The sequence below is a fragment of the Diceros bicornis genome, chromosome 6 (assembly GCF_020826845.1).
Source record: "Diceros bicornis minor isolate mBicDic1 chromosome 6, mDicBic1.mat.cur, whole genome shotgun sequence".
In the NCBI taxonomy this organism is placed as follows: domain Eukaryota; kingdom Metazoa; phylum Chordata; class Mammalia; order Perissodactyla; family Rhinocerotidae; genus Diceros; species Diceros bicornis.
Window position 1 is genome coordinate 15,514,098 of NC_080745.1, and position 16,357 is coordinate 15,530,454.

The 16,357-nt window shown below is 33.4% G+C and overlaps 1 long non-coding RNA gene across 2 annotated transcripts in view; it reads left to right on the plus strand.

The window, feature by feature from the left end:
* Positions 1–16,357, plus strand: part of LOC131406983 (uncharacterized) — a 74,316-nt gene that overhangs the window by 21,550 nt on the left and 36,409 nt on the right. The window contains exon 4 of one of the 2 annotated variants that reach the window (XR_009220419.1): positions 3,513–4,932. The exons of the other annotated variant lie outside the window; for it this stretch is intronic. This is a non-coding gene — a long non-coding RNA (uncharacterized LOC131406983). Of the gene's footprint in view, positions 1–3,512; positions 4,933–16,357 lie in introns of those variants that run through there. 2 annotated transcript variants of the gene reach the window in all.

Genomic DNA, 16,357 nt, shown 5'->3' on the forward strand with positions numbered 1-16,357 from the left:
CCCACTTGGTCATGGCACAGTACGTTATTCTTTTAATATACCAGTAGATGATTCTATTTGCTAATCTTTTATGTAAGTTTTTGCATGGATATGTATAAGAAATTTGTTTACGTTTTTCTTTTTTGTCAGGCCATTTTCATGGGTTTTTTATTTGTTTTGCAATATTTCTTAAAAAATTTTTGGATCCTTCCTATTTTTATCCTCTGGTATAGTTTAGTTCATGTGACAGCTGGTTCCCTGAAGGTTTGGTGCTCTGTTTTGTTTTTACTTATTTATCGTGACAGGGAGGAGGGTAGGGGAATTGGGGAGTGGTTCTTTGACAGTATTCTCTCCTATATAGTAACCTGTCGAAGTAGGTTTTCTTTCTCTCCCTCGAAACAGTTTTGGTGATTCACAATTTCCTTAAACGTATCCAATAATTCAAGTTCGCAGATTTATCTACATAGTTGTGAACAAAGTAGCCTTTTATGATTCTTTTTATAATATCCTCTACATTTATGGTTACTTCCTCCTGATTTCGTACATTATTTATTTGTCTTTTTCCATTTTTTCTCATTCATTAGCTCTTTTATTTTTTTAAAGAGCTCTTAGATGTATTTATTAGTATTATTGTTTTCTGCTTTTAATATTTAATTCCTTCTTCCTTTTCTTTCCTTAGGTTTATTTACTTTTTCTAACCTTTTTAGTTGTTTACTTAATTCATTGATTTTCCTTCTTGTTTATGTAATATAAATGTTTAAAGGCTTAAACTTTTGTTTGTGCAGTGGTTTGGTTTTATTCAATAGGTTCTGATATGTAGTTTTTATTATTATTATCTTTTAGATATTTTGTAATTTGTGTTTGGATTCTCTGATCAAAGTATTAAGAGACTTGTAAACTAGCCTTCCTTTTTCTTTCTTAAAGACTTTAAAAAATTTAATAAATATATAGAAAAGTTGATAAAAAATATATGTACAGCCTAATTAGTGTTTTTAAATTGCATACTCATGTAACCAGCACTCAGGGCGAGAACTAGAACACTGGGTGTACTCTACTAAATCACATCTTGTTTCCTCCCAATCATTAACCATGCTCTCCCCCACCCCCTAAACAAACATAGTTTATTTTGGCTTGTTTATAAGTTTTATGTGAATGGAACCATATAGTATCTTTTTTCCCCTCTGGCTTCTTATGGATAACATTTTGTGAGATTCATCCATTTTCATTCATTGTCCTTGCTGTGGATCAGTAGTTCTTAAAACTCTAGCATACATCAGAATGCATGCTTAAGTATAATTGCTGGTCCCCACTCTCAGAGGTTTTTTTTTCGCTAAGTCTGGAGTGTGGACTGAAAATTTCTACAAGTTCTCAGGTGATGCTGATGCTGATGCTCTTGGTTTGGGGCCCATGCTTTGGGAACCACTGCTATAGAATATTTCATTCATTGTATGACTAAACCATAGTTTATCTCATATATTTGGATGGATATTTGGGCTACTTCCAGCTTTTGACTATTATAAATGCTATGAACATTCTTCTGTGTTATCTCTTGGTTCACATGTGAATACATTTCTATTGGGCATATACCTAGGAGTGGAATTTCTATTTTATAAGATATGCATATATTCAACTTTAGTACAAATGCCAAATGGTTTTTCAAAGTTTTATACCAATTTATACTTCCACCATGAGTGTGTAAGAGTGCTCATTGTTCCATATCCTTGCCAACACTTGATATTGTCAGTCTTCTGAAGTTAGTCATTCCCTGGATGTGTCACGTATCTCGCTGTGGTTTTAAAATCCATACTCCTGATACCTAATAAAGTTCAGGACATGTTCAAATGTTTGCTGGCCAAAATATACCATCTTTTATGAAGTATCTGTTCAAAGAACACTTTGGTGATTACATATGCAGTATCACCTTTCTCTGTGTGGTTTGCTTTTCACTCTTAATGGTCTTTTGATGAATAGACGTTCTTAATTTTTTTTTTTCCTGAGGAAGATTCGCCCTGAGCTAACATCTATGCCAATCTTCCTCTATTTTGTATGTGGGTCGCCACCACAGCATGGCCGCTGACGAGTGGTGTAGTCCATGCCCAGGAACCAAACCCAGGCTGCTGAAGCGGAGCACACTGAACTTAACCACTAGGCCACGGGGCCGGCCCCTAGAAGTTCTTAATTTTAATGAACTCAGTTTATCAACCTTTTTCTTTCTTGTTGGTGCTTTTCGTGTCCTATTTAATAAATCTTTCTTTTTCCCAAGTTCATGAAGATGTTCTCCTGTGTTAACATCTAGAAGCTTTATTGTTTGTCTTTTACATTTAGATTTACCATCCTCTTAGAATTGATTTTGTGCGTGGTATGAGATAGGGTTCATGTTTACTTCCCCCCCACCCCCAAAATATGCTAAAGTAGTCTCCTCTTCCTCACTGCTCTGCAAGGCTACCTTTCTCATAGAGCACGTGTCCATATGTGTGCCTTTCTCTTCATATGACTAATTTGCCTCCACCTACCTTTACAATCAGTATCTTGAAATTTTCTCTAGTTTAACCATTACACGTTAAATATATATCCCATCAAAGGCCATTTGAAGGATCTGGGCTGTTTCTTACCAGGCTTCACCTCCAATTTGCATCTCCTTAAAGAAGTCTTAGCTCTAATATCTGATGTATGGGATTTCTCCCCAGGCTAATAAATATAAATATATAAAAAAATATAAATATAAATATATGTGTGTATATGTGTGTATATATCTATATCTGTAGTTATAGATAGAAATAACTTTTTATGAGAAAAAATTCATTCAGTAAAAGAATTGATCAACCATTGTTGATTTATCAGAAATTTGGCTCCATTAGTTTTTCAGAATCTCCTTGTCAGAATCATTTTGCATATTTTCTATTGGGTCTTGTGTCTGTACTTTGTAAACAGCTAAAGAAAAATCACATAGTTGACCTTTTGATTGGTATGTTCTTTTTTAGATATGTTAAAAACAGATTACAGTAAAATCTTTTGACATGAGAACTATTTTGATTCTTTAAATATTTTGTCTGGTTTTTATCTGAGTCATTAAATGTTAGTTTGCTGTTAAATTTTCACAGATGAATGTTATTCGTATGTTCTTGGAGAAATTACAGTCTTCTCAAATGTACCACCCTACAGGAGTAGGGTGCTACTTGGTTTTCTCCCCAAATTACATAAATTTATTTATGTATTTATGTATTATGTATTTATCCTCATATTCTCATTGCTTTTCTTTTCTGTGTGTTTCATGTGTTACCTCCCTAACTTGGTAACTTCTTAGATGCTCCTTGCGTTCTTTAAATACAATGTTTATAGTATAACTTCCTTCCATTTCTTTTGACTGCTACTTCTCATATCTTTAGTTTTGCCATCTATTCTGAGCAAGAATCACAAGTGGGATGAATTAAAACCCTTAGTTGTGTTGAATAGAACATTATCCTTATCCTTGTGCAGCTCTCATTTTCAGTATTTCAACAGAGAACACTTGAATTTTTAAAATTTTCTTTCAGTCCAGGAGTACTGGTTTGAAACAGAGTTGTCGGCCCTAAAACAAAATGTTTCTGATGGATCTGATCAGGAGGAGTGAATAAAAAGTGTCATGATGGAAAGAGGCCTGGATTGGGAGGACAGAAGTTCCACAGAGAAGATGCACTATAAATGTGAGGAATGTGGGAAAGTCTTCAAATATAATTCCTCCTTTATTAGCCACCAGAGAAATCATACTGGTGAGAAACCCCATAAATATAAAGAATGTGGGTTAGCTTTTATGAGCAGCTCATCCCTTTTAAATCATCATAAAATTCACCTAGGCAAGCAACTTTATAGCTGTATTGAATGTGGGAAATTCCTCAAGAAGCATTCAAAGTTTGTTAATCATCAGAAAATTCATTCTAGAGAGAAACTCCATAAATGCAATGAATGTGGGAAAGCTTTCAGAAAGAACTCTATCCTTTTAAGTCATCAGAGAATTCATACTGGTCAGAAACCCTACAAATGTAATAACTGTGGGAAAGGCTTTGCTCAGAATGCAGCCCTTACTCGTCATGAGTGAATACATAGTGGAGAGAAACCTTTTAAATGTAAAGAATGTGGGAAAGCTTTCAGGGATAACTCAACTGTGTTGGAACATCAGAAAATCCATACTGATGAGAAACCATATCAGTGTAATGAATGTGGAAAAGCCTTTAGGAAGCTCTCAACTCTTATTAGTCATCAAAGAATGCATACAGGAGAGAAACCCTATCACAGTAAATGTGGAAAATCTTTCAAGTATAGGCTCATCCTTTGCCAGACATCAGAAAACTCATAGTGGAAATAAACTCTATCAATGTAATGACTGTGGGAAAGCCTTTGTGAAGAGCTCAACCCTTATTGGACATCAGAGAATTCCTACTGGAGAAAAACCCTGTCATTGTAAGAAATGTGGGAAATCCTTCAAACATAGCTGTGGCCTTGTTGAACATCAGAGAATCGATACTGGAGAAAAACTTTATGAATGTAATGAATGTGGGAAAGCTTTTCCCTGGAGTTCAGCCCTTAAACAACATAAGAAAATTCATAACAAAGAAAGAGCAATCAAATGTAGTTAGTGTGGTAAATCATGCAGAAATAGTTTATTCATTTTGACCATCAAAGAGGAGACATTCAATAAATTACACATTTAACAAAAGTATTCTGTGCACCGCTATCCTGAAGAACTTCTCACTTGTGAGAAGGTCATTGTAGTATGGTTTGTACTAGTGAAATATTTGAAGAACCTAAATGTATATCAATATGGAAATAGTTACTGTAGAATCCTGTGTAGCAAATGACAGAATGAGGTAGAGCTCTATATATGGCCATAGAAATATCCTGATGATACCTTGTTAAGTTAAAAAAGCAAGTTGCAGAAAATTTATATATTGTGGTCTTATTTATATTTTAAAGAATGAAGCTATTTTTGTTTGTACATTTATGTTATATGTATTCAGAAAGATCTGGAAAAATAAAGGCCAAATATTAACAATTGTTTTCTTTGAGAAGAATGTGGTATTGGTATGATGAAGTGAAATTTTGATATTGGCTGTGTTTTTTTGAAATATTTAATCAAGCATACATCCGTGTATCTTCTATAATTTAACAGCTGTCTTTCTAGAAATTTCAGAAACCATAAAAATTAAAACACACACACACATGAAAACTAAAAACTTTTATATTACCAGAGGCTTCACAATGTTAAAATACAAAGAACCAGGCTTGGGGAAAATATTACCACCATCCTATATAACAAATAAAACTTAGAATATCTAAAGAGTTCTTAAAAATACATAAGAAAAATACAAAAACCCCAGTGGAGAAATGGTCTGGGATATGAATGTACAGTTGTCAGAAAAAAGTACATAAGGTCAAACTTAAAAAGAGATGACCAGCTTTAGAGAAATGTGATTTAAAATGATCAGATTTTTTTTGGCTTGTTTGGCAAAAATTAATAAGGTATATTTGATGCTTTTGAGTGTGCAAGAAAATAGGCACACTTGTAAGTATATATGTATATAAGTACATATATATATAACAATATGTATATTGTTAAAAGAATTGTGAATTAACAATATATTTGGTGGTGAGAAGCATAATTTGACTATATCTACCAACTTTTAAAAGGCTTCTACTCTTTGACCTAACATTTCAACTTCTTAAAAATCTAAGAAACAGTAAAGTTGGTCTTTAGAGCATTATAGTAGTGAAAAGTTGGGGTCACCATAGTATCTATCACCGGGGCTTTAAATATTTACACACATTGAGAACCACATCAGAGAGTGTTATAATTTTTGCTTCAATTGTCTAACATAATTTAGAAAACATAAGAGGAGAATAGTCTTTTATACTTACCCAATATTTTTACTCTTTCTGTTGTTCTTATTTTCTCACATTTCAATTCTCTTTTTTTCTTTTCTTTTTTTTTTCTGTTTGGATACTTTCTTGTAGCCATTCTTTTAGAGTAGGTGTACTGATGACAAATTCTCTTAGTTTCATCTGAAAGAAATGGTTGATTTCCCCCTTCATTCCTGAAGGATATTTTCACTGGGTATAAAAATCTAGGTTGAGAATTCTTTTCTTTCAACACTTGAAAAATGTGTGCCAATTCCCTTTGGCGCCCAGGATTTCCAATGAGAAATCCACTGCTGTTCAAATCATTGGTTCTCTACAGGCAATGCTTTGTTTATTTCTAGCTACTTTCAAGGTTTTTTTTTTTTTTCTTTTTGTTTGAGTTTTTGAAGTTTGATTATGATGTGTCTTGGTCTGGATTTCTTTGGGTTTATCATCTTTGGGATTTACTCAGCTTCTTGAATCTAGAGGTTTATGCCTTTAACTCAATTTGGGAAATTTTCAGCCAATATTTTCAAGTACCCATTCAGCCTTACTTCTTTTCTTCTCTTCTTTTGGAACATCAATTATACAAATGTTAGCTCTTTCATTATTGTCTCATTTCTTTTCAGTGTATTTTATCTCTGTCATTCAGATTGAGTAATTATTATTATTATATCTTCAAGTTTACTGATTCTTTCCTCTGACATATTCACTCTGCTATTGAGCCCATCTCATGAGTTTTTAATTTATTTTATTTTTCAGTTCTAAAATTTACATTTGATTCTTTTTTTTAAATCTCCAAACACCTGTGTGACCTTGCACAAGTTATTTAACCTCTCTAGACTTCAGTTTCCTGAAAATTATAGTTTGTGCTTATCCAAGAAGTTTTCTGTGAGACTTCAAGGATATAAGGCATAGCTCAGTGCCTAGCAAAAAGTAAGCATACCATAAATATTAGCTCTGATTGAAAAATTATTTTCCTACAAATAAATTAACATCAAACATTTCCAGCTTTCTGGTGTGTGATTTTTATTGTATTTTTATTGTGTGGGATCATTCCCACTTCAGAGGTACCTTGATATTTTATAATGAAAGTCAGTGGGAAGATAAATATTTGTTTTACCAGGGCAAAATTCTGCACTTAAGTAGCATTTGTTTGTTCAGTTTTTTTTTCTTTTTGCTGAGGAAGGTTATGCCTGAGCTAACATCCATTGCCAATCCTTCTCTTTTTGCTGAGAAAGATTGGCCCTGGGCTAACATCTGTGCCCATCTTCCTCTACTTTATATGTGAGACGCCTGCCACAGCGTGGATTGATAAACGGTGCTTATGTCTGCACCTGGGATCCAAACCTGTGAACACAGGCCACCGAAGCAGAGTGCTTGAATTTAACTGCTCTGCCACCAGGCCAGTCCTGTTTACTCAGTTTTAACCTTAAAAGTACATTGGGTACATGAGGAGCTTTAGCCTAACATCTTAATGTAACATTTTGATATTTAATGATTTGTTTTAAATATACTTTATATTATATATACTTACATAAATAAATATAATGTATAATATATACCTTATATGTAAATATACAGTATATATATATATGTGTGTGTATACATGTATGTATATGTAGTCAATTCTCATTATTCACAGTACTTATGTTCTAAAAAGTCTCAGTGAACATTAAATTAGCAAATACTGAACCATTACTCCTAGCAGAAATACAAAGTTAGGTTCTTGTAAGCTTCTGGTCACAATATTTTCATTAACTGATCAGCATGTTGCAATTTTTTTTTGTATGTTTCTGTTTAAAGACACCTTACTTAATATATATTGTTGATTTATTAACATTGAACTCATAATCAGCAAGAGTATAACTCATTCTTGAACAAAGCTTATATAACACGTTTTCTTCCTGAGGTACATCCCAGCCTCTTATGCTTAAGAACATTCGATGGCACTTCAGCACTACACTTGAGGCCATTTTAAACAGCAAAATCGCCAAGAAAAAACATAAAACTGAAAAACCTGGCATTAAATATACCATGAAAAGGAAGCTTCTTTACAGTATGAGAACTGAAACAAGAAGGCATAATGACACCTTGTTCGACCTTAGCTGGGAACTAAGCTGAATGTTGGGTGACTCAAATTTTTCACTGCTCTGTGTATGTTTGTGAATGACCACAAAAGTACAGAGAATATTGATTTTGGGTTATGAATAAATTTTAGCATGTATGTGTATTTGCAAATATGGAATCCATGAATAATTAAGATGTACTGTATATACACACACATGCAAACACACACCTCCATATTATGTTTCCTTAATATCTGTGGAAATTACAGGTAGAAAAAACATATTTGAGTCTTTACTTGGTAGTACTATGTGGTGCTGTATTGGGGGGAAAAATTTAGGTTTTTGCAATGCACATTAACTTTACAAACCACACTTTGTCATGGTGTATTGTGTATTTTTATATATTTATCTACTTGTCATCATGTATGTGTTTTTGTATGTTGTTGGATTCAATTTGCTAAAATTTTGTCTCTATTTTCATGAGGGATGTTGATCTGTAGTTTTCTTGTGAGTTCTTTGGTGTTAGGGTCAGATAAATACTGACTTCATGAAATTATTTGAGCATATTCTCTTATTTATTGAAAAAATATGTAGGGATTGTATTTTTTTTTTTACTAGAATGTTTGATAACTTTATCAGTAAAGCCCTTTTGGCCTAGAGTTTACTTTGTGTGAAGGTATTTAATTAAAAAGTTGAATTTCTTTAGTGGATATATGGTTACCTAGATTTTTTATTTCATCTTGTGTCAGTTGTGGCAAGTTGTGTCTTTTATATCTATTTTATTTGTGTTTTTGAATTTTTTGACATATTGTTTATACTGTCTCTTCATTATCACTTTAATATCTGTGTAATTTCTAGTGATGTCCTCTCTTTTATTCCTGATATTTTAAATTTGTCTTTTTCTCCTTTTTTTCTTAGTCTTGCTAGGAGTTTATCAGTTTTATTAATCTTTTAAAAAAGCCAACTTCTGCTTTGTTGATGTTCAATTTCAGTGATTTCTTCTATTATCATTTGTTTTCTTCTACTTGCTGTGGTTTTAACTCTTTTTTTCTAGCTTCTTACATGGGAAACAGATCAGTGATTTTACACTTTTTTCTTTTCTAATATAGATATTTTAAAGCTATAAAATTCCCTATAAGGGCTGCTTTAGTTGCATCCCACAAATTTCAACATGTATTTTCATTATCATTTGGTTCAAAATATTTTCCAATTTTCCTTGTGATTTATTCTTTGAACTATGGATTATTTAGAAGCATGTAGTTTAATTTCCAAGCAATTGGGAGGATTTTCTAGATATTTTATTGTTATTGATTTCTAAGTTAATACTATAGTGGTCAGAGAATATACTCTGTATAATTTATATCTTTTAAATTTACTGAGACTTGTTTTGTGGTTCAGCATATGGTCTACTTTGGTGACTGTTGCAAATGCACTTGAGAAGAATGTGTATTCTGCTTTTGATGAGTGTGGCCTCCCATAAATATCAGTGAGATCAAGTTGACTGATAGTGCTGTTCAAATCTATATCCTTTTTGATTTTTTTCCTACTTGTTTTACCAGTTATTGAGAGAGAGGTGTCAACATTTCCAACTATGACTTTTGTCGTGTCTGTATTTCCTTTAGTTCTCTCAATTTTTGCTGTATGTATTTGGGACCCTTATTATTAGGTAAATAAACATTTTAGTTTCTTAGGTCTTCTTGATTAATTGATCTTTTAATCATTGTGAAATGGCCCTCTATATCGCTGATAAGATTCTTCATCTTGAAGTCTACTTAAGCACAAGAAGGCTCAGCTTTCTTATGTTTAGTGCTTGCATGATATATTTTTTTCCATTTAAAAATTTTATCCCTTTGTCTTTATATTTAAAATCATTTCTTGTGAACAATATATATTTGGGTCTTGATTTATATCTGGCCTGAAAATAACTATCTTTTAATTATGATGTTTACTCCTGTTACAGCTAATTTAATTATTGATATATTGGGATGGATGTCTATCATATTGTTGTTTTATTTCTGTTAGTATCATTGCTCTTTGTTTCCTTTTTCCTCCTTTCCTTCCCTCCCTTTTCTTGGGCAAATCAAATATTTTGGGGCACATTAAATAGTTTTTAGTAACCCACTCTGTCTCTTTTGTTGACTTTTTAGCATTGTACCTCCCGTTTTTTTTTGTGAGGAAGATCAGCCTTGAGCTAACATCCATGCTAATCCTCCCCTTTTCTTTTTTTGCTGAGGAAGACTGGCTCTGAGCTAACATCTATTGCCAATCCTCCTCCTCTCTGTTTTTTTTTTTTTCCCCAAAGCCCCAGTAGATAGTTGTATGTCATAGATGCACATCCTTCCAGTTGCTGTATGTGGGTAGCTTTGTCCCTTTATGTTTGTGTGTGTGTGTGTGTTTGCCCTAGAAATGACTATATGCATCTTTAGAATATCAGAGTCTATGCTAAATGTAGTCTTTTACTTCACTAACATTTTAAGTTCTTTATTATGGTATATTTTTATTAATTAATTAATTATAAAAATCAGAAAGTCTTTATTTGTGGTCATGGTCCTGCAGTTTAATCACTTTCTCAGGGATGTAGAAATCACTTTTATGTTAACAATTTAGTAGAATGAAGTTAGACATGGTATTTATTCATAAGCTGAATGGGCAAGCAATTCATTATGTTCCAAATCTTTAATTTTTGTGCCTGAGCTTTTTGTAGACACATAACAGTAATGGAAAAAAGGCCAGACTTTCTATATAATTATTATTTTTTTCAGTGAGGAAGACTGGCCCTGAGCTAACATCTGTGCCCATCTTCCTCCACTTTATATGGGATGCCGCCACAGCGTGGCCTGACAAGCGGTGCATCGGTGCGCGCCTGGGATCTGAACCCGGCCACCAGCAGCAGAGTGCGCGCACTTAACCGCTACGCCACGGAGCCGGCCCCTCTTTTTTTTTTTTTTGGTTACTTTTGTCATTGTTTTGTATTTTTTTTTTATTGCATTAACATTGGTTTATAACATTCCATCTATTTCAAGTGTACATCATTATATTTCAATTTCTGTGTAGATTGCATCATGTTTACCACCCAAAGACTAATTACAATCCATCACCATACACATTTGCCTAATGGCCCCTTTTACCCTCCTCCTACTCTCCTTCCTCTCTGGTAACCACCAATCCAACCTCTGTCTCTATGTGTTTGTTTGTTGTTGTTTTTATCTTCTATTTATGAGTGAGATCATATGATAGTTGACTTTTCCTGCTGACTTATTTTGCTTAGTATAATACCCTCAAGGTCCATCCATGTTGTCACAAATGGGAAGATTTCATCATTTTTTATGGCTGAGTAGTATTCTAGTGTATATATATACCACATCTTCTTTATCCATTCACTCCTTGATGGGCATCTAGGTTGCTTCCAAGTGTTGGCTATTGTGAATAATGCTGCAATGAACATAGAGGTGCATATATCTTTATGCATTTGTGTTTTCATGTTCTTTGGATAAATACCCAGCAGTGGAATAGCTGGATTGTATAGAAGTTCTATTCTTAATTTTTTTTCTTTTTTATTTATTTTTTTGTGAGGAAGATTAGCCCTGAGCTAACATCTGTTGCCAATCCTCCTCTTTTTGCTGAGGAAGATTGGCCCTGGGCTAACATCCATGCCCATCTTCTTCTACTTTATATGGGACTCCACCAAGCATGGCTTGATAAGTGGTGCATAGGTCCACACCCAAGATCAGAACTTGCGAACCCCAGACTGCTGAAGAAGTGGAGCGTGCAAACTTAACCACTATGCCACCAGGCCGGCCCCTCTATTCTTAATTTTTTGAGGGATCTCCATACTGTTTTCCATAGTGGCTGCACCAGTTTGCACTCCTACCAGCAGAGTATGAGAGTTCCCTTTTCTCCACATCCTCTCCAACACTTGTTATTTCTTGTCAATTATAGCCATTCTGATGGGAGTGAGGTGATATCTCATTGTAGTTTTGATTTGCATTTCCCTAATAATTAGTGATGTTGAACATCTTTTCATATGCCTGTTGGCTATCTGTAGATCTTCTTTGGAGAAATGTCTGTTCAGATCTTTTGCCTGTTTTTTAATTGGGTAGTTAGTTTTTTTGTTGTTGAGCTGTATGAGTTCCTTATATATTTGGGATATTAACCCCTTATCAGATATATGGTTTGCAAATATCTTCTCCCAATTGTTAAGTTGTTTTTTCATTTTGTTGATGGTTTCCTTTGCTGTGCAGAAGCTTTTTAGTTAGATGTAGTCCCGTTTTTTTTTTTAATTGTTTCCCTTGCCTGGTCAGACATGGTACTTGAAAATATGCTGCTAAGACTGATGTTGAAGAGCATACTGCCCATGTTTTATTCTAGAAGTTTCATGGTTTCAGGTCTTACATTCAAGTCTTTAAACCATTTTGATTTAATTTATGTGTGGTATAAGATAATGGTCTACTTTCATTCTTTTGCACGTGGCTGTCCAGTTTTCCCAACAACATTTATTGAAGAGACTTTGCTTTCTCCCTTGTATGTTCTTGGCTCCCTTGTCGAAAATTAGCTGTCTTTAGATGTGCGGGTTTATTTCCGGGCTCTCTATTCTAGTCCATTGATCTGTGTGTCTGTTTTTGTGCTAGTATATGTTATTTTTAATTACTAGTCTTCCTTACTTTGTATTTTTGTCATCGTATATTTTGCTTCTTTATGTTTTATAAACTCCACTTTCCTTTGTTATTATTTTATGTTATTGTTTTTCTCTTTTTTATTGAGGTATAATTGACATATAACATATTAGTTTCAGGTGTACAACATAATGATTCAATATTTGTATATATTATGAAATGATCACCACAGTAAGTCTAGTTAACATCTGTTACCATACATGGTTACAATTTTTTTTCTTATGATGAGAAATTTTAAGATTTACTCTCTTAGCTACTTTCAAATATGCAACATGGTATTATTAACTAGTCACTATTATTAACTAGTCACTATTATTAATAGTCACCATTGCTGTATCTTACATTCCCATGACTTATTTGTTTTATAACTGGAAGTTTGTACCTTTTGACCCCCTTCACCCATTTCATCCACCTCCCACCCCCCACTTCTGGCAACCACCAACCTATTCTCTGTATCTATGAGCTGTTTTTTGTAGATTCCACATATAAGTGAGATCATACAGTGTTTGCCTTTTTCTGTCTGACTTACTTCACTTATAATAATGCCCTCAAGGTCCATCTTTGTTGTCAAAAATGGCAAGATCTCCTTCTTTTTAATGGCTGAATAGTATTCCATTGTATTTATATACACACATTTTCTTTATCCATTCATCCATTGATGGGCACTTGGGTTGTTTCCAATTTTGGCTATTATAAATAATGCTGCAATGAAAATGTGGTACAGATATCTTTTTGAGTTAGTGTTTCTTTTTCTTTGGCTTAATATCCAGAAGTGAAATTTCTGTATAATATGGTAGTTCTATTTTTAATTTATGAGGAACCTCCATACTGTTTTCCATAGTGGCTGCTCCAATTTACATTCCCACCAACAATGTACAAGGGTTCCCTTTCTCCATGTCCTCACCGACACTTGTTATTCCTTGTCTGTTTGATAATAGCCATTCTAACAAGTGTGAGAGGCTGTTTTATTGTGGTTTTGATTTGCATTTCCCTGATGATTACTGATGTTGAGCTCCTTTTCTTGTACCTGTTAGCCATCTGTATGTCTTCTTTGGAAAAATATCAATTCAGATCCTCTGCCCATTTTTTTTTAAACTAGAAGGGCTTTTTTTTCTTTTCTTTTTTTTTCACAGGGAAAGATTCACCCTGAGCTAACATCTGTTGTTACTCTTCCTCTTTTTTTTCCCCACCCCCAAAGCCCCAGTGCATGGTTGTATATCCTAGGTGTAAGTCCTTCTAGTTCTATGTGAGCTGCTGCCACAGCATCTCCGCCCATTTTTTAATTGGATTGTTTGGGTTTTTTTACTATTGAGTTGTATGAGTTTTTTATATATTTTGGATATTAACCCCTTATCAGATATATGATTTGCAAATATTTTCTCCCACTTGGTAGTTGCCTTTTCATTTGTTGATGGTTTCCTTTGTTGTGCAGAAGCTTTTTAGTTTGATGTAGTCCCACTTGTTTATTTTTGCTTTTGTTGCCTTTGCTTTTGCTGTCAAATCCAAAAAATCACTGCCAAGATTGACATCAAGAAACTTACTTCCTATATTTTCTTCTAGTTTTATGGTTTCAGGTCTTATGTTCAAGTCTTTAATCCTTTTTGAGTTAAATTTTTTGTGTGTGGTGTAAAATAGTAATCCAGTTTCATTCTTTTGCATGTGGCTATTCAGTTTTTCCAAACTATTTATTTAAGAGACTATCCTTTCCCCATTATATATTATTGGATCCTTTGTTGTAAATTAATTTACCATATATGCATGGGTTTATTTCTGGGCTCTCTATTCTGTTCCATTGACCTATATGCCTGTTTTTTGCCAATACCGTACTGTTTTGATTACTGTGGCTTTGTAGTATAGTTTGAAATCAGGGAGCATGATACCTCCAGCTTTGTTCTTTCTCAGGATTGCTTTGGCTCTTCAGGGTCTTTTGTGGTTCCATACAAATTTTAGGATTGTTTGTTCTATTTGTGTGAAAAATGCCATTGGAAATTTGATTGGAATTGCCTTGAATCTGATTGCTTTGGGTAGTATGGACATTTTAACAATATTAATTCTTCCAATCCATGAGCATGGAATAGCTTTACATTTGTTTGTGTCTTCTTCAGTTTCTTTCATCAAAGTCTTATAGTTTTCAGTATACTGGTCTTTCACCTCCTTGGTTAAATTTATTCCTAGGTATTGTATTCTTTTTGATACAATTGTAAATGGGAATGTTTTCTTCATTTCTCTTTCTGATAGTTCATTATTAGGGTATAGAAATGCAACAGATTTTTGTATACTGATTTTGTATCCTGCAACTTTACAGAATTCACTTATTAGTTCTAATAGTTTTTTGGTGGATTCTTTAGGGTTTTCTCTTATAATGTTATGTCATCTGCAAATAGTGACAGATTTTTCTTCCTTTCCAATTTGGATGCCTTTTATTTCTTTTTCTTGCCTAATTGCTCTGGCTAGGTCTTCCAATACTATGTTGAATACATGTGGTGAGAGTGAGCATCCTTGTCTTGTTCCTGATCTTAGAGGGAAAGTTTTCAGCTTCTTACCATTGAATATGATGTTAGCTGTGGGCTTGTCATATACAGTATTTATTATGTTGAGGTATGTTCTCTCTATGCCTACTTTCTTGACAGTTTTTATTATAAATGGATGTTGAATTTTGTCAAATGCTTTTTCAACATCTATTGAGATGATTATATAATTTTTATCCTTCATTTTGTTAATGTAGGGTATCACATTGATTGATTTATGGATGTTGAACTATCTTTGCATCTTTGGAATAAATCCCACTTGATCATGATGTATGATCTTTTGAATGTATTGTTGAATTCAGTTTGCTAATATTTTGTTGAGGATTTTTGCATCTGTATTCATCAGGGATATTCGCCTGTAGTTTTCTTTTCTTGTGGCATACTTGTCTGGTTTTGGTATCAGGATAATGCTGCCTTGTAAAATGAATTCAGAAGTGTTTCCTCCTCTTCTATTTTTTGCAAGAGTTTGAGAAGGATTGGTATTAATTCTTCTTTAAATGTTTGGTAGAATTCACCAGTGAAGCTGTCTGGTTCAACTTTTGTTTATTGGGAGGTTTTTTGAGTACTTATTCAATCTTCTTACTAGTAATTGGTCTGTTCAGATTTTCTATTTCTTCATAATTCAGTCTTGGTATGTTGTATATTTCCAGGAATTTATCCATTTTTTCTAGATTGTCCAATTTGTTGGCATATAATTGTTCATAGTAGTCTCTTATGATCCTTTGTATAGCTGTGGTATCAGTTGTAATGTTTCCCCTTTCATTTCTGATTTTATTTATTTGAATCCTCTTTTTTTTTTCTTGGTGACTTTAGCACAAGGTTTGTCAATTTTGTTTATCTTTTCAAAAAACCAGCTCTTAGGTTCATTGCTCTTTCCTATTGTCTTTTTAGTCTGCTCTGATCTTTGTTATTCCTTCCTTCTACTAACTTTCGGCTTTGTTTGTTCTTTTTTTTTAGTTTCTTGAGGAGTAGAGTTAGGTTGTTTATTTGAGATTTTTCTTGTTTCTTGATGTAGGCATTTGTTGCCATGTACTTCCCTCTTAGAACTGCTTTTGCTGCATCCCTTAAGTTTTGGTATGTTATATTTCCATTTTCATTTGCCTCAAGGTATTTTTTAATTTCTTTTTTGACTTATTGGTTGTGCAGTAGCATGCTGTTTTTTTTTAATTGAGGTATAATTGACATAATATAACAGTATATTAGTTTCAGGTGTACAATGTAATGATTTGATACTTGC